The following is a 19392-nucleotide window of genomic DNA, read 5'->3' as shown; positions in this document are numbered from 1 at the left end:
GACAGTTCCTTTCCTTTGCTTTCCTTAGGAACACATCCTCAATTTCTCAGAGCAGATCTCAGAGTAAGAAAATCCTTTCCTACTTCATATGTTAGTCTTTAAAGGGGGTGTCTTTTAAGCTGGTACCTGCAATTCCCAGAGCTTAACTGAACTGAAAACTGCAGAGAACAAGGTGGTTGAGACTTAGTCGGCTTCCTTGGGAGATCATTCCTGTATGAGAAATTCTCTCAAGAGAATCTTGGTTGGCAATGTCATTTGGGCATCCGGTGGTCCTAGAACAGAGGGGAAAACACAAAACTGCATTCAGAAAAATAAATAGTAATTAAATAAATAAAATCAGTATCCAAAAGTTCCCAATATAATTGATTCTTGCATCTAGCTCACCCGTGATTTTGAAACTTTTCTGTATAAAGTTCCTACTTAGTCTACTTTGAGGCAAAAAAAAAAAAAACAAAGCAGGCTGTTGACTAGGCATAGTTAGATTCATGCAAAAAATATCGTGCAAGAAATTCATAATTTTCTTGTGCATTTATGAGTTCAGTTCAACCCAGCTGTGGAAAACCCTTAAAAGCTTCTCTCTGTTATCTGAAAGTTGAGGTCAGGTGGAGCACTCTGCCTAACATCACCTGGATTTAAATTTCCCTAATTAACAGGGCCATTCTAAGTATGGCCCTGTCAAGGCCATTCTTCATCTGTCAAGTTAAGGATTCACTTTCCCACATGCTCTATCAGACTTCAAGTCTGTTGAGCATGGTACAGAAGTGTATGCTTTTCTCATTTTTGGAACTCTTTCAACTATTTCCTTTAGACATATCCTTTCTTTTCTGCAGGAATAAAAACAGAGGTATATGTTATTAGATTTTACTTCTGTAGTCAAATTCTTTTTTGAAAAGATAATTTAAATATTCGAGTGGTTGAAAACTCAGGAACATTCAAGAATCTCTATGAAGAAAATGTAACACCCAAACTGGAATTTTCTGAAAGAAAATAGGATTATATTGTTTCAAACTGTACAAGGTACTCTACAAAGCTACAATAAAGAAAATTAAGACAAAACAAAACAAACTCATAAGCTCTTACTAACATCTGTCACAACACAGTATCCCAGTAACTATACCTTCATAGAAGTTTAGTACATCTTCACTCTAAAACACCATCTGTTCTGATTTATACAACTGCATTTGTAGTTTGTGGGAAAGTGTGTTTTTTAAAGTCAGAGAAATAATTTGTATTAGTTGTGATAACAAAGAATGCACAGTTAAAGTGGTGTACTAGTTATAAGCAAAATAATCCTACTGTTTGAAAAGACTCTAAAAACAATTTTGCTCATTGCAATAACTACTCGTTGAGGAGTTTCTCAGCAACAAGCTGAGGCAAAGCAGATGACAGCTCACCAATGCTTCCATGAAGTGGAAGTCTAGACTTCTCTCAGATGTTCACAAATGCAAATGTGTTTATATTTCTGTAGATCCAGTTTCTAAATGCTTTGTTAGAAAATTTGTTTTATGACAAATCCATAGACAAAGTGACTTCCTTGAAACACAGCAATCAAAACATAATTTCACTCTGTAGCCAGTCCTACCTGATACCTGTATCTACCTGTATTTCTCATGAAATGATGACAGGATACAAAACCTAATATAACAGGAAACCTGTTAGGTAGCAGGATGTTTCTTGCTCTTTGCTGCCTGTGATTATCATTTTGGCCATGCCAAAGTTAAAAGTGAAGTCTTTTTTTTTTTTTCGTGTGTGTTTTCTGAGTTGGGATAAAGAACTATTTCTAGTGATATGGAACTCTATAATAATCTAAGGACCGTGCTAGAGTTTAAGATTTTCTCCTGTTTCAGCCAACATAAGTGTACTACATCGTAAGTGCTGCTTTGAATGTTGCACTTGGAAAAAAAAAAAAAAAAAGGTTTATACACTTGTTCACAAAAAAGATAAAGATGCAAATTAGAACTGTTAGCATTTGGAATTATTATGGAATTAGAATTCTCATAAAGAGTATTCTTATTTTAAAAAAAGTTCTTGATGGAAATATTTTTGTCTAGGAAAATACTATTTCAAGCTTTTGAACTTGAGGTTATAGTACTTCTAGAAGAAAAAAAAAACTTTCAAAGTAATCAGCAAGGACATGGTTAAAGCAAACAGTACAGAAAGTGTGCCGCCATTGTCAGTATCTTCCACAATTAATCACTGTGAGCAATAATAAGGTTTTTAGCTTAAATTTCCTACCCATAAGGAATGTTTAGGCAACAGTATATATAACATAGCAGAACTGAACAAAGTCTGATGTGTTTCTCAGCACTTTACCCTAATGATCCCTGCACTATAAAGAGCTTCATCGACTTCAATGAATACTTTAGTCGTGTCTACTAGTGACCTTTTATAGAACAAAACTACGTATGAATGTGTAACTCTAGCCTGGTCATAGCCTTGTACTACTTGCACTATTTTAAGTCAGTTAGGACTTTTTTCAACAATGATATTTAGCTGGAATAAAGGCTTCTCAGAACTTTTTTCACTCATACAAGTTTTGTCAGAAAATTTTCATTACAAGAATTTCTTAGTCCTTGGTAGAATTCCAAATCAAAACAAACAAACAAACAAAAAAATCAGCTTAGAAACAATAAGTAACTTGGATTGCTGGATTATTTCCCTTGTATTAAACCTTTGCAAGCCATGTATGAAGTTTCAGGCCTCTCATACTCTTACAGCCACTACTGAACTTTCACTATTTGGGGATTTCCTATTTCTGCTATTTTCACAGAAGACTACAAAATATTTATCTTTCAAGTAAATACTGAATGGAATACGTATATATACATATTTGTGTGTATATATATATATGTAGATACACTTATAGAAGATTACACATACATTTATGAATCTAGTAAAAACCTCAAGCTGGGAAAAATATTTCTGATGTCAAACTTTTTTTTAATATAAAAACTGCAAAAGCAAAATGAAGCAGAATCATATGACAGAAAATAGAGAGCTGATTATGAAAATTAGTATAAAATATTTGCAAAATTGTTTGATTTATAGTTATTATAAATTGTTAAAGCACTTGATAGTAATATAAACATCTTTAATCAAAAAATGCCAAATAACTGCAAGAAATCAAGATGCCTTGAGACTTTTCATCAGTAAGAACCAACAGTGAAGTAGTTTTTCTATGGGTTAATATTCACAACAAACCAAACTTGTGAGCAGCTGCAAGAGAAAATAGGTTATTGATGTTATGCTGAGAAAGAACATGAGTCTTGCAATCTGTGTAGCAACCAAATTCAATAAGAACCGTACATTTGATTTTAGATGAAATATTCGTTTAAAATGTTTACAGTTGTAGTACAGCCTTTATCCAATATTACTTTCATTGCTATAACTTTGTAGAAACAACTTTTGGGCCACGAGTAAGCTTCCAAAATAAAATAAATGATAGAGTAAGAGAGAGAATTTATAATGCATAGATGGAAGAACAGGTGCAACAAAGTTTTATATTTTGGACAGATTGTAAAACTGAGATATTTGGATGTGACTGGATTATTAAGTCTGTAACAGATGTAATGAGAGGAAGCAGAACTAAAGCAATCTGTACTGTATTTGATAAGTATTATTGTTCTGACTTGAAATACTAGATAGTAGTTAGAAATATTTTTTTGGGGGGGGAAGGTTGAACATATCTGAAAAAAAAATGTTGGAAATCTTCCCTTGCTTACTATTTTTTTTTATCAGTATTACTCCTGCTTCTTCACTTGTTAATATTACCAAGTTATACTACCCTGTATTACAAACAATTATACCTCTAAATGCACTGTCATACCAAGTCAAGAAATCTTCCTTAGACTTCAGTTAAAGTGCCTCAATGAACAAGGTGTTATCTTATTTATCCTGGCTGAAATCTAAGCTCTGGAAATGACTTTGTAATTGATATAAAGCTGTTGCAAATCACTAACTCTTGAAATCAGACCAATTGTCCTTCAGGTCTTTGCCTTCTGGATGTCTCCCATTCCTTTTACCTCTTCAAAAACCCTTAAAACAGCCATCTAATTTCTGGTGCCTAACTTTTGTTAGGTACTTTATTCTTCACAGATAAAGCTAGGAAACTCAGGAGGTTCATAATGGTGCAGGAGTGACCAACACAAACTCAGAATTGTCAGTTTAACAGGCTAGTAAGCTTGAAGCCAGATTTTCAGCTACAGCAGATCAATTTTCAGGGAAAATAAAACACATCCATATGTACCAAGAAATCTTTAACAGTTTCCCTGTTATTCTGCCCTTCTGAAGGAGTTCTGGTCAAGCCTAGTTAAGCCTGCTACAGCAGTTGGGAACTGCCAGAGCACTTCCTAGATATTTCTTGCTTAGTCTGCAATTATATGGACTGGATTGCATTCCTTTTGACTGGTTGTGCTCCCTTATACTGTCACAGGACTGCTGACACAGTCAACTTCTACTTTAAGAAAAACTTTGTGCTAGGGTAAAGAAGCAAAATGTACCTTAAACAGTGTTTTTAATTGTCTTAATCCTGGGAGGGGATAGAAATTGCTCAATATCTTTCAACCTTATTGCCTTAGTAAGAAAAGAAGATACTAAGAACGTTACAGCAGCATTTCAGCATCTGGAAGTATATCTAAAAATTATCATGCCTAAAATAATATATTTAAAGCAGGCAGGGATGCTGGAGAACTTTATTATGAAAACTGGTGGCGTTACATTTCAACCAGTTTCCTTCTGCTCAAAGACCATGCTTGTCACTCTGCTCATGCCTCCCTCATCCACATTCCTAACCTCACCAGTTTAACAAATTTTGGTTACACACCAGTACTGTTACTTCTGTCTGCATTGCTCTTCTACCTGCTCAGGTTCTTGTCAACATTGTTCACAATGATTGTCCTACACCTATATGTTGATTGTATTTACGCGCATAGCAGACCTTTCCTTTTTTTTTTTTTTTTTGACATTTCAAACCAAAATAATTTGAAAGCTTTATAAAGCTAATGCTTAGGTACCATAAGTCATAGTTACAATTTTTTAATCCCATGCTGTCATTGCCACAGTATGTGGTTTACCTGCTATGAATGAGTCTAATCATGGAGCTATATAATGTTACTTCTGGGATATCCTTACAGCAAGTGACACATTTACTAATTAAATAGCAGGGCAAAATTCTTTGACTTATTCTTTAAGAAATAGAAATATTCCTGACAATAGGAGTTTTGTAGAAGCAAAGACTGTCTAGGAACTTGAGGATTTGGCCAAAAACAAATTAAAATATTACAGAAAATAAAAATAAAAACAAAAACTTTTTTCCCCTTCCAACTGATGGGAAGCAAATCCAGCTTACAACACAAAACCTTTCACCCAATCTCCATCCAAGAATTCTACTCTGGACAGTTACTCAGCTGCACACAAATAAACTTATAGTGTAAGACTTTTTGAATATAATTTTTCCATTCATTTTATTAATTACTAATATGACGATGTGATGGTGTGTTCCCACCCCTCTACTCTCCTCGCCTTCAGTCTGAATGTTGCCTTGCTCAAACAATGGCCATTGCACCCAAGGCCTTGCTCAGGTAGATAGTGACTAGTATACTGGCTACAGCCAAGGCCTTGCTCATGCAAATAGCAATCACAATATTGTCTCAAACTGGGTGCTCAAACCAGCAGACAGATATCTTGCTCAGCAGCTGAGGGCCAGTGGAGCATGTGCCAAGAAAACCCACCAATATGTCCATTAGTCCATCTTACCCCATAAATAGTGAGCAGGCCAAGAGCCCTGTGAGCTCTTCTGCACAGCAGATGGCTGCATGACAGGATCTCCCCTTGTCACAACAGATCCTCAGTAAATGATTAATAGTTTGCTAAATCTTGTAAGCTTCACTAAGATTTTATCTTAGATTAAGCACATATAATCCTTAGACATATAGTCCTTAGACTGCTGACCAGTCTAGGACTAGGAGTGAATTCATCTGTACCTAGGCCCATTGCCTCTTTGGTTCAGTGAGTTTAGAAATCAATGGGGCCCACTCTGAACCAGGTGACTCAATGGGAGGGTCTCAACAACATGTCTGACTTACCCTGTCCTCTATGCAATAAATAATCAAGCACATCCTTGCCATATCAAAATTTAAGTTGCATATAAACACCTCTACAGTGTTTCAGTGTAGTTCTTGCTATTTTAGTAGAATCTGGAGTAGAATATCGAGTCCTTCTCTCTTATGTTAATTGTAAAGAAAGCATCTATTACTTCTTGATTAAAAAAAATCCTAAAAATCAAAGTGTTAATTTTCTGATTTAAAATATGCTTCAGCTCATCTGTATAGCATAATGGGAGAAGAAACACTCATAAATTATGTTTTAGATTATTTCCTATTTAGTTCCAATATAACACTGTGATCACTAGTGGATTTTAATTAGAGTTGGACAAATTATTACTTACAAACACAGCCTGATGAATTTGGTCCAACTTTCTGCCCAAGACCAGATGTGAACAGATTTTGAATTTTATTAATATTTGCTTAAATCATGTAGGCAAACAAATTCCAGCCAGTAAGTTCTTGATGAATTGCTCCCATTCCTATTCACTCTTTATTATTGCTGTGTGTGCTGTGAGATTGGATATCTAAATTATTTCTGAAGCAGAGCAAGGAATGGATTATTTTTTATTTTTAAGAGGGAAAGATTAAAAAAAAAAAATTAACATTGATCATTCATTCACATGCTGATACTCTTTTATCAATACAAAATTGGTTATTGGTAATTGTCTGTTACATTCCACAGAAACATTTGCACTAAGGAATTACAAATATTATGTTATGCATTGCACAGTGTAACAACATTGGTCATTTAACAGCTATTGTAAATAATTGGAATACTTGTTTGGAATATTGAAAAGTCATTCTTTACCTTTAGAAATAGTGGATAACATGCCTCTACTGTTATATATTTCTATGATTCCTGAGTTCCAAAATAGTTTGAGATGGTAGCAACGTATCTACATCTGTCTGATGTATTCTTTTTCCATGTGACTCTTTCAGATATTTTTCCTTTTCTTTAGAAATTATTTGTCTTAGATTCATAACAGCTCTATAGTGTGGGCTCTGCCACAGCTCATTCGTCCACAAAGCATCACAGCTTCTCTCTAATTTAAAATCATAATCTTTTTCCTCACATTTAATGAACTCACTAAACAATATCTATCCAAACAGAATTACATGCATGCTTTCAAGTCACCAGTCTTATAATAATGATTTTCTTAAAGGTGGTTCTTAAATTACGTTTTTCTCTTCTAAACAAAAGCACTGAATTTCTTGGCACACATTTACTTTTCCACTGCAAATCTGAGCTTTCTTTTGCTGGAATATAGTTCAGTTAGATCTATATTTTTGCAATATTATTATGTATTATCATATTAACTGTAGGTTAGATTTAATAAAAATAGGGAACACAATATCTGCAGGAGAGATATTGTCACTGGGGATTTCCAATGAGTTATTTCCCCACAACCTTGAGTGAGACACAGATATTGCTGTCCTTAATATTTACAATCTAAACTTTTAAAATAAAGAAAAAAATGTACCTAAAGTATAACTTAGATAGTTGTTTCTATAGACCATTTATTTTCTTACTAAATAAAAAGCCAAGAAGCCTAAATTCCTGATTCCAATCAAGGGAGTAAGAACTGTGGTACCTTACCTTTAGTTGTGTTCAAAATCTATTAATTTAGTCCTACACCTTTTTATTATTATTATTTTTTCTATGCCAAGCAAAATATTGCAACTCAAGAGAACTGTAAAACAGAAAGAGCTTTAAATAGGGGGAGGAGTAATTTCCATGAAATTTAGAAGTATTACTGGACTGAACATATTAAATGAGGCTTATAAAAAAGATGGAGAATGATTGATTTTTTTTTTTTTTTTTACAGAGGCACAGTTATAGGAGAAATTGTTTTAAACTAAAAGAGGGGTGATTTAGATTAGATTTTAGGAGGAAATTCTTTACTGATAGGGTGGTGAGGCACTGGAGCAGGGCGACCAGAGAATCTGTAGATGTCCCATCCCTGAAGGTGTTCAAGGCCAGGTTGGATGGGACCCTGAATGACCTGACTTAGTGGGTGGTATCTCTTCCCATGGCAGGGGGATTGGAATCAGACAATTTTAAGGTTCCTTCCAACACAAGCCATCCTATGATTCTATGAAATGAAAAGCTTTTAAGCATCAGACTGTTTTGGAAAATCACAAGATAAGGAGACCTTTGCTTTCTGCTTTCCTGTCAGAAGTACTTTTCTAACTTTGATTACCATGGCAACTCCTATTAGATACTTTATTAACCAAGTTAGAGCTAGGGAATGGATTACCCTATTTTATATAATCACGTCTCGGGTAAGGTTGGGTAATCAATGCAATGCAATTTTTAACCAATTTATTTAAAAGGTTTCAAGGCATAATTTTGCCTGAAAAGTATAAATGAAGTTTTCAATAACATTAAGGGCAACAAGTCACCACACTATTTTTCTAATGTTATCATACGCAAATTAACATGTTATGGAATAGTCATAAGTAACTGGGAAAAAGACTGAAATTTTATAAGACCCCATCCCTTTGAAAAGGTAGTGGAAGCTTTCATTGACAAAGGAAGTTACATTTGAAAAAACAAAAACAAACAAAAAAAACAAAACAAAACAAAAAAAAACAATAACATCAATTTTATTAAAAAAAAGAAAAAAAAAAAAAAAAAGAGGAGCTTAGCTGAGCTACAAATGCAGGTTTCACCTGCTTTGACTGTTATCATTGATCTTGTGAGGTCTTTGAATTTCCTTCTCCAAATTACTTAACCACCAAGAACCTGGCATATCACAGGTTTTCACAGTGAAGCCAAAGGACTGAATATCATGTTCTTACTCTATCTATATGTTAGAATTAAAGAAAAATACTGTATTTAGATATCACTTAATGGGAACCAATATCCAGTAAAATCCCATTCCCCCTTGAAGCTTGATTACTGATTGTTCCACTGATCTGGGGAAGAACTTCAGCGACATGTATGTAAAAGTATATTAATCTCAGAAGCAACAGTATTAATAATAAAGGACTTAGAGTATATCTCATTTCAATCCTGCCACTGCCACATGCATCTAAAAAACTTTCCAAGTAGGTGCCTGTGAAAATATTTAAACTTTGGTTCAGTAAATATCTAACAAACTACTCTTGTATTTTATTTTAAAGAAGGAAGAGATATTTAAGGTCACATTTTAATTTTTTTAAAAGCATTATATTTATCTGTTTTAAGAGACTATCCTCTTTCCCAACCCAATTTTGAGTTTTAAACTATGAATAACTGTAAGTACCGTAGAACAGAAATTCTTTTGTACATCAATTTGTATATCAATTCATTTGCATATCAATTCATATAGCACACAAAAAATCTGCTTTGAATTGAACATACATTTAAAAAGACACAAAAACAGAATAGAAACTACTGAGAATAGTGATTATTCAGGTGCAGTTTATATGTAGTTAAATGATTACTCTGAGAAGCTCTAAAAAACATTCTAAATATCACTCATATTATCTGTGCAGGATATGTAAGGAATAGAAGTAAAGAAACGAGACTATATAATAGGAGATGGTTGTAAAATCTTTTTCCTATACTAAATATCTAGGTCTCGTATTTCTAGTATTTCCCCTTGGGTTTTTACTTTAAGTACTTATAGCAAAATTGATATATGGGGAAAAAATAAATACATAAAGAAAATAATGAAAAGACACAGACACACCAAACACATAGATATTATTGAGAGAAAGAGTAAAAAGTGGCACTAAATTATGTGACCTGATTTTGAGGAAGAATAATAGAAACTGAGACTAATGTGATTAATCTCACTAGGAACAGTTAACTCTGAATAGCTCCAGATCCCAATTTATTAGCCTGGGGAATATAAGGAGTCCCTCTTACAATAGGCATCACTGATAAATTTAAACATTCTGAACTAGGTGAATTTACATCCACTATTGCAAAAAGCTGGGGAGAAAATGAAAAGTAGAAATACTTCCTTGATTTTTAGAGCAAGCAAAAATTTATTCAGGAAAACAGAGCTGATTTTCTTTTATTTAAAAAGAAAAACATTGTACAATAGTCAGGATTTAGGGAGTACTATATGTTGGTACTCTCGTTCCTCTCCGTTGCGCATTTTAAAGCATTAATTTCAACTGAGTCAGTTCATAATCATTTCTAAAATCTGATTGCATCATATCACTTATAAACTTTGCTGAAGACACAGCTGGGATCAATATTCAACTCTTTTAGTCATAGTTTTATCCCTTCTCAGGTTACACCTCCTGGTCACAACTGAAAATGTTAAGTCCAATAAGTCTCTAGGTTTTCTTCCAGAATAGGAAACAATGATCTCCTCAGGTCCCCTATAACAGAACCTATACAGTTCCTACAGGCTTAGGACACTACTTTTTGACAGACTTCTCACACTTCTGTTACCTTTAAGCATGTTATGTTTTTTTGTAAATAATATTTACAGAAAGACTTCTACTTAGTAAAGATGCAAAAGAAAGAACAATAGCAGTAATTTGATCAATAAAAATTAATGGCATAATATTATTACTCCGAGTCTATTCTGTCTGTGGCCAAAATAACTGCTTAAAACCATGCTATGCAAAAAATTAGAACAAATACATACAGAGAAAAGTGTTAAGATGGACAATACTGAGCTGATTCAGAAGGGGGTTAAGACTGCAGTGGAAGGAAGCAAGAAAAAAAATAATAATAATCTTAAACCAGTCATGTAAAATTAGGAAAAGAAATCAGGAACTTTATGTAACCTTTTATCCCACCATTTAGTTGGCTTATGGATCTTGGCCTCTGTTTTATTTTTCCCTCTTTCCATTCCTTGTAGTTGTGCTTTGTTGTTTTCTTAGTTGCAGTGATTAAAAACAGGTATACTAAGTTTTTTGTTGTTGTTGTTTTAACTAGTTCTTATGCTCCTAAACATAAGTCAATTTATTATTCTCTGGATATATATGTAGGCTAATTAAAATAGTAATGAATGTATTAGATCATGTTCCAATGCCAACTTGAACACAAAGTTTTAGCAGCTTTTTACCTTGAAAATAATATGTACTTAAGTTTTTATTCAATGAGCAAAAGCTTACAAACACACTGATGTTTCTGAGTACAAACATGCATTTAAGCTGATGGAAGTCAAAATTTCAGGTAAAATTACCTTTAAAACATAGTATAGCCCTTGATGATGAAACACAAAAAGCAAACAAGTGCAAGCATATGAATTGTCACATATCATTCAACACTTTCTTAAAATAATTTTAGCCAGAATTACACAGGTATTTCTCATACAGTACTAAAAGCAAACCAAATCCTATCATGTATGTTTATATTTTAAGAGAAAAAAAAATAAATGCTGTCTTTAGCAGGAGCTCTCTTTCTCTCCTGATGAATATCAAACACCCCAAATTAGGAACCAAATAATTGTCAGAAGCTGTGGGATACAAAAAACAAAAAAACAAACCAAAACAAACAAACAAACAAACAAACAAAAAACAGATCTGGGTAATAAAATCCTGGAATATTTTTCAAACCTTATGAACAACATTACATCAGGAGGAGCCTTTTCGCTTTCTTTCTCCATGCAAATACTGATTAATTAAAATCTCTGATTGTATACTTGCAGTTTATTCATTGGCATAAGAGAATAAGATGGCTCCAGGCATTCACTAATGGTATTATTCTTGATGAATTTATATTTCTTCAGGATATTCAGAAGACACAAAGTATTGTGAGGGTTGATTTATACCTGATGGGAAGCTGTGGTCTAGAATACTTCTCTAGCAGACAAGAAAGAGAGAGTATTTTACATAAAGGTGTCTTCATTTGTTTGCACAAAGGAATGCCAAAGACAAATTTATACTGGTCACTAGATCTCAGAGATCCTAATTACACTTGGTATAGGAAAGAAGGGAAGACATCAGTCTAGTATAATTGGTGATTGTTGCTATTTTTCTTTTAATAAGATGCCAAACTGAAATATCTCTGTGTATTAGCCACCTAATTTTAATTGTGTTAGTGAACATCTGTTATTGCTATTATTAACTGACTCATTTGCAGTAATAAGTTATTTGCTCCCCAAAATATTTAACAATTTGCTCTTTGGAAATTCTAACAGTTTTATCTCTTTAGAGCTACTTCAGTAGAACAAACTTCTCTTTTTAAACACCTGAGATGTGCTAGTCAAACAGACATAGCTCCTCTGAAAATTTTGATACAGCTATGACATTGGACAAAACTGAAGTCTTGAGAGCTTATTCAAAAGTTAAGTTTTATGTTGCCAGTACAAGCAGAGAGAAATTTTACTCTTTCAGAAATTCAGAATTTCAGAAATATTTTTTTAAATGCACATCTTCCTGCACAGTTTGATGGGGAGATGTGACAGCTGATATAAGCATTCTAAATATTTATTTCCATTTTGTCCTTTACATGCTGAATTTTTATTTAAAAAGGCATCACTAAAAAGACTGTGCACTTCGAGCCATGTACAACCTTCTGGAAAGGAGTAGCTCTTGCTTTCTGCTGACCCTCAATGTGTGGAGCTTGTGCAACTTTCTTAGCCACCTGCAAAACGGGCAGTACATGACACACAAACTTGAGCAAAAAGGAGAATATAGAGGGCAAGAGTACAAAGTTAAACCCTATGGAGAATACTTGTAAGCAAACACAGCAGCAGAAGATAAATAGTCTTTTACTTGTCTCAGACTCACCCCCTGCATTTATTTTTAACATCCGTTCCACCAGAAAGTTCAGCTTTGAGACCATGCTCCAACTCACAACCAGTTTGGCATGTTATTTAAGAAAAGGCAGGTTAACCACAGTCCTGAGGTTCCTCTAATTATAGTTTGTGAAGTAATAAAAATCCTTAAATAGCCCAAAGAATAATGTTAGGGACAGTTTTAAAGTTAACATCCTTAGAGAAGATGCACAATAAGAAACTCACCCTCCAAGCATGAGGCAGCCAAGCGACCAGAGCAATAGCAAGTCCTGCAAGCAGACAGACAAATCAGTGTCTTTACAAGGACAGCCAGAAGCCCTGATACTATTTTCTAGTCTGTTTAGACAAAATCAGAATAATGATCTGTACTTACCAAAGAGCTTCACCAAAGACATGGCAAGTTAAACACAGCTGGGATGCGTGAGTTCAATTTACCTGAAGACACATGGCAGAGAACCACACAGGAAAGACTTAACGAGTGACACAGATGCACCGTGCTTAAATTCTGGTGAGTGGTTGCCCACACAAAAGCCCAGGTATGAATTATTATGTAACAGCCTACAGATGCAAACCTTAGAGCTGAAATTAGAAACAAAGAGATTCAAGCTAGAAATGCCATTCATGCAACAAGGACAAACACTTATATGACCTTATAAAATGATAAGAGAAAAATCAACTTGTTTCGAATTCCGACAGCCCTGGTGGGTGCTAAAACGTTTCCTGGAACTGAAAAGTGGTCTAGTAACTTTTTTTTTTCTTAGGCCTTTAAAGGTCACATCTGCTATAGAAAGCTGAGTGTAAAACAAACCAAATTATTGAAAGGAGAAGATCTAGAAATGTGAGATAATCTCAGAGATTTCTACTGGTACAGGACTAAAAGCAACTAGAAATTTCCTTAAGCACATGTTTTGTTATTTTCAGAGAAAGAATAATAGAATAATATCCTTCTTCTTTCAGAGGCTTCCTTATTTCCCATTACATGGTAAACATTCAAAGCATAGACAGTCTTCCCTCCTGATCTTCAGCCATATTCTTTTTAGAAAATATATAGGCTGTAAAACATTTTTGTATGAAATTGTGAAATGGCTCTATCCAAAAACATAATTTATGCTTGGAGTTTATGAGCAATTTAGTTCATTATTAAGTAAGGAATAACAAAGAGGTAATTTCTGATATCAAGTTGTCACAAGTTTTGTTAACAAAAAAAGAAAACATTCAGTAGTGGTGCTATGATTATAAAGTTATTTGGCATATCAGAATTGCATTGCATGTGGAGTTCTGAGGTTACTGTTTTATTTTGTTTTTAAATGACAAAAATTGAAACAAAAAATAAAAAGGGAAGTTAAAAAGGCTTGATAGAGTAAGAATACCTCGTAGAATATCTTCTTTTGTTAGAAATACACATACTCAAAAGATTTGCACTTAGGCATATTATTAACTAAAGTTGTATTGTACTTCTCATTTGGTAGCATTCTGCCTGGGAAGCACTATTGGTGAACTGTATATAACTGATTATTTAAATGTGTAAGGTTGACAAAAGCCAAAAGCAGCAGAGTTATTTCATACATATTAAGTTAAAAATCTGAAATTGTGTTATGAGCCCCATTTATTAAATATGGATAGGTATTTTCTTTAAAAGCATTTAATTTATGTGGAAATTTCCACTTGTGGAAACTGTATAGTATAAACTGAACTTAAAGATAATTGTAGCAAGCTGTTTTCAGAGTTTCCTGCATTTGAAAGTAAATTATGCAATTGTTTATCTACACAAAAAAGACATGAGATAGTTTTGCAGACATACATTTTTCTGCTTGTAAAAAGATGGATTTATAGACATGCTGAAGCTGTTGACCCAACTGGCTTCAAATTCTCCAGTGTTTTCAATGGATCTTGTCAAACAATAGGCCAGCCACACAGACTGATAAAAAAACTGAAGGACAGAATCAGATAGTCAAGAAGCTCTGTATATGTCATGACTTTCAGAACCCATGTGAAAAGACAAGACAGTACCTCAAGATTTACCTTAAGATCTTTCTTGTCTTTCATAATCTAATATTTACTATTACTATTCTCTGACCCAAATTGATGTGGTTTTCAGTGGCTTATATGATATGAAAGGTATACTCTGTATCAAAAAAAAAAAAATGTAAATATGCAGAAACCATTCTTGCTACAGATTAGATGCTTCTAATCCCACTTCTAGTGGGTTCTGAAATAGATTCTTTTGCACAAACACAATACTTATAATACCACCCTGTGGCTCCTGAATTGGTTCCTACACTCATGAAAAACAGCACCTTTTTTTTTTTGTTTCGTTTTAAAATTTGTACAATAATTTCAATAATAACTCATTAAACTTCTAAATGTTCAGAGGGATGAGTACTACACTACTCACCAACAAAGTCCACGTGTCCTCATTCAGAGGGAAAGGATAATATGTTGACAGGAAAGGAGTGCCATTTTACCCGCTTCCCAAAATCATTTATCGGTTTATAAACCTTCTAGTAAATAAACAAGACTCAACTTTTCAAAAGGAACTTATCTCAGATACAGCAAAAGAAAAGCTCAATGCTATGCATGGAACAGGACTTTTTGAACACTCTGCTCTTGAAATTGATACACTTCTTGAAATTGAATACACTTCTAAGAGAAAATACAGAAATGCACTTCTTTTATTAAGAAATACACTTCTATGAGAAAAATGAGCCAGCATATTGACTTATAGGCCTCTACTCTTGTGATTGTTACTACTTATTACTTAAATGTTATTTAATAATAGTTTTTGATATGCAGTACTTTTCCATTTGAAATATATGGTTAATCTTATATTAAATGGATAAGCCAAGGACTGCACTAATAGTAGTCACTTAGTCCTGCATTAGTAGACAAAGCATCTTAAATGGCAATGCCATGATGGGGGAAAAATGTCTAGAAAATATAGTTAATATAGTCTTAAAAGTAGTAATTTAAAGAAAATTAAAGAAAAACTGTGAGATTTACTTACCAAATGACTTATTCATGTCTTGTAAATTAATTACTTTAAAAAAATATAAAATGCAATACAATTAGTTATCCAATAAGAATAAAAGTACCTTTTGTGATGTAATTCATTTTCTTATACTTAAAAAATAAAATAAATCTGGAGTGACTTAAATGAGCACTCTCAAAGGTTAAATAAATTGTAATGCCATAGAACTACTGGTGTTTGGAACATTTAAAGGTCAGTTCCATACATTTTTTCAGAAATTTTAAGCTTATTTTATTATTTACCAAAGTGGTATTTTCTTCAACTGAAAGTGTTGAAAGGTCCATTTAGTATGTAACACTTTTTGAAGGACAGTGATAGGTCGAACAATGGGGAAAGCTCAGAGGCATTCTCTCTCCCTTGTAAAGTTAGCATTAGCACAAACATGCATACCGCATGGCATCACAGCAAGAACAAGTACTTAACATTTTTTGGCACAACTTCATTGAGATCAAAAAATATATTGGAGTTAACACACATGCACCTCAGGTGCTTTCCATCCACAGCAAATAATAATTTCAGGTAACATTTTGGGATCGGGATAAAACCATGTTTTGTGTACTTATGCCCCCTTTTATCAACAAAGTAATCACACACAAAAAAAATAATAAAAAAAAAATAAATAGAAGCTTACAAGAATTAGAATTAATAATTTCTAACTGACAATGTGAAGATGTTTATTGAGTAGAAATTGCTAACCTACAAATTGGAGACAACCAGAGAAATTCCTTGTCATAATGTGAGGCAGACCCATATAGTGAAAGGATTAAGAGGCAAGTGATCTAAAATAGAGACAAAAAAAGTTAGTGCAACTGGGAATGTACATGTTTTAAAATTAAATTACTTGAGCAACTGACCATTTGAAATGTTACCCTTTAATTTGTACTAAAATAGAATTTTGGAGTGAAGCATCATTGGACTTCTTTGCCTTTTCCTTTACTATAATAGTAAGGGAATCTTTTGTATCACTTTTGCAGGAGTTGCTTCTCCTGATGCCTTGAAAAAAAACACTATCTTTTATCCTGGCTTAAACCTTCTCTTAAAGTACTGAATGAACAACAAAATTATTTAATTAGATATGATTAATGAACTACTATCATATTAACAAACAACTAAGCATTTGAAAGTACTGAATTTTGAGGCTTCCTTGTTAACATTATAACATAATGTTATTATAACATAATGTTATTATATATATATAGCATGTTATTATATATATATAACATAATGTTATTATAACATAAATTCTAATGGCTTTGTGATCCGGTCAGTGTAACAGCAGAAAGCAACTGTGGTCGCAAATATAGAGTATTCATTTCTTATAGCTTACACATAAAAGTACACATACTTTTTAAAATAGCATTCCTTGAAAATACAAATGAATATGGTTATTATTTTAAAATGTTTCACAAAAATGTCAGTACTATGGTAATCTGTAAAAAATGACTTACTGATAAAGTTTTCACAAAGACAGATTTGATCAAATGCTGATTGCTTAAGTTAGTTAGCTCTAATGCTGCAAGTAACACCTTTTATTTTACTCACCTTTTTCCTCCTTAAAATAATGAAGAATAGAAAGGAGATCATAAAAAAAAAAAAACAAGAAACCAATAGAAACCAAGATCATCAGAATCTTTTAGCAACAATGGAAGATTTTTCTGCATAGAAGGGTAGCCTACAAACCTCAGTTCAGTTTTTAAGAGAAGTGTTTCCATGTTTCATATCCTGTTGGTGAACTAAGGGCAGTGAAAAAACAAATTTCTATTTCTCCACAAAGAATTTTATGGGTATGATACTTTCACATTAACGTCATGCTTAACACCACACTGAATCAAACAGAAAAGAATAGATAAATACTAAAATCATAGGTCGTAAAAACAGAAATCTGAGCAACCCTGAAAAGCATGTTCACTAAAATCCACAATCATCCCCCCTAAAAATGAGAATCTTTCTGGTAAACAAAATAACATATAATGTCAAAATACAAAGTAGGATATAGTCATTACTGAGTGACAGGAGGCCCAGACCTCCCTGTCTTAGAATAGTATCCTTAGGTCCTCTAGGATCATCCTGTAAGACATTTATATTTCTTATTTAGAATCCACCCTCACTTTTTTTTTTTTTTTTTTTTTTCTTAGTGGCCAAAACATTTTAGCTATTCAAGCTTGGAGGGAAAAATGAAAGAATTTTTTTTTAAAATGAAAGGAATAAGGAAAAGAAAAAGAAAACCAGTAAGAATCATTGTGTGTTACTAAAATCAAAATTTCAATTTGAAATTAGCCACCTAGTACTGAAATGAACAGTCACAGTTTTATTAAAGAAATGTTACAACGAAAACCTATGTATAATTTAAAATAGCATTATTAACACAGAAGTGGTACTCAACTCAAAGCTGTCGGTTAATTAACCAATTTCCAGCCTCATTCCTCCTCTGTTTACACACAACACCATATTAGTTTTGTCCTGCTTCCTTAAACTCAAAATAAAATTATAGTTATTCTGGTGGCAGTGGCACTTCTATAACCACTGTAATCTTGTCTGTCCTTTGTCTACCCACTCAGTAGGCTCACTCTTCTAATACATCCTTGAGTAATTTTACTCCCACTATATTTTTTTGAGCTGAAGCATTTGCAGGATTTGATCATTCCTATCTACTTCATAAATCCTTATGCATTGAAAAGACATCCCTCAGCTTCTTTGCATGTTAATATTAAGCCTTGAGCTGAATGAAAATAAGTTCTTCTCAGCACTGTCACAGCTGCATATTTTTAATTTTAAGCAGGCTCTCTGAACTGCCATATTGGCTAATGGCTATTGGGTGTTTTCATAGGGTGTTTCATACACAGCTTCTCTACTATTATTGCTATTCCAAATCTTTTATTGCCAGCTATAGTATGAAGAACTCCCTTAGAACAAACTCGTGGACTGAGCCAAATTCAAGCAGACATTTCAGTAATACATTCAAATTTGTTTAATACCTTCAGCCCTATTTCTAATCCTTAAGTTTAATTAAAATCATTGCTTTCCAGTTATAACCATTACTTATAATTTTATTCTTCTGGAATAAAAATATTGAGTCTGTATCCCAGTCTCTAAGTCTCTGGAGAATTTGGCTATATCCAAATATTCATCTTGCTGGATGTTTTTATAAATATATTTACATTTAGAAGTTGGAGTTGCTACAATGAAAGGTATAAATATAAGCAAAAAGAGACCTACTGAAAAAAATGCATCATCACATCTTTAAGATGAACTTTAGTAGAGAAGGGAGAGGGCAAAAACTGAGAAAGTGGGGGAGAGAACCAAATCACAAGTTTGTCTGTTATTAGAATTCTTAGCTGACTCTCTCTCAGCTTCCATTAAAGATATTTACAACTGACCTAGTCACAAGATTGTTTTTCCTTAAACTTCCAACTAGACCATTTTCATGTGTACTTACCAGTTTTTCATGAATCTGCTGTAGCTCTTGTTCACTTTTTCAGTATATTCAAACTCAGTAGAGAAATCAGGTCTTTAAGGTTATCCTAAAAACTAAGATGTAAACAGCAAAAGTAAAACAAAAAAAAATTCT

At 33.2% G+C, this 19392-nt stretch overlaps 1 long non-coding RNA gene across 1 annotated transcript in view; it reads right to left on the bottom strand.

Moving 5' to 3' along the window:
- The window catches only part of LOC118167188, a 19026-nt gene extending 1380 nt beyond the window's left edge, over positions 1 to 17646 (bottom strand). Inside the window, exons 1-2 of the long non-coding RNA XR_004751001.1 lie at positions 17505 to 17646; positions 127 to 272 (exon numbers count right to left, since the gene is read on the bottom strand). This is a non-coding gene — a long non-coding RNA (uncharacterized LOC118167188). The remainder of the gene's footprint in view (positions 1 to 126; positions 273 to 17504) is intronic.
- Between the last annotated feature and the right edge of the window lie 1746 nt (positions 17647 to 19392).

Source organism: Oxyura jamaicensis, chromosome 4 (assembly GCF_011077185.1).
Source record: "Oxyura jamaicensis isolate SHBP4307 breed ruddy duck chromosome 4, BPBGC_Ojam_1.0, whole genome shotgun sequence".
Lineage (NCBI taxonomy): Eukaryota > Metazoa > Chordata > Aves > Anseriformes > Anatidae > Oxyura > Oxyura jamaicensis.
Note: the sequence above shows the minus strand (reverse complement) of the source record. Positions and strands in the feature narration are given on the sequence as shown.